The following is a 489-nucleotide window of genomic DNA, read 5'->3' as shown; positions in this document are numbered from 1 at the left end:
TTTTGTGTTTGAGTATTTTTGAATTTCAAATAAATCAAGATACTTATTAACGGTCATCTGACTATCTTTGCAACAGTTGAATAGGAAATTAATTAGATATGGTGCCATGGTGTCCATCTTTTATTTGGGAGTAACTTGAAATGTAACATTTCATTAAGGCAAGTTTCAGCCAAATTGTACTGGTCGAACTTGAGAAGAGGTTCAAAATATGTGTTCAAAATGCAAGCTGTCGCAGCCATCTTGGATCTGGATTGACCTGAAAAATAACAACTCTTTGTCAGGAACATTTCAGGCAAGTTTCAGCCAAATTGTATCGGAAGAACTTGAGAAGTTCAAAATGTAAAAAGTTTACACACGGCAGAAGATGATGGAAGAAACATGATGACTATGGGTCATCATGACCCTTCAGTATATGTATATTTTAAAGTTTGTGTGTTTCTGGAGAATGCATGCAATGTACATGTAGCAAAACAACTGTTTCTGGGCTTT

This window comes from Argopecten irradians, chromosome 4 (genome assembly GCF_041381155.1).
Source record: "Argopecten irradians isolate NY chromosome 4, Ai_NY, whole genome shotgun sequence".
Taxonomy (NCBI): Eukaryota; Metazoa; Mollusca; class Bivalvia; order Pectinida; family Pectinidae; genus Argopecten; species Argopecten irradians.
The sequence above is the reverse complement of the archived record's forward strand: the minus strand, read 5'-3'. Positions refer to the sequence as shown.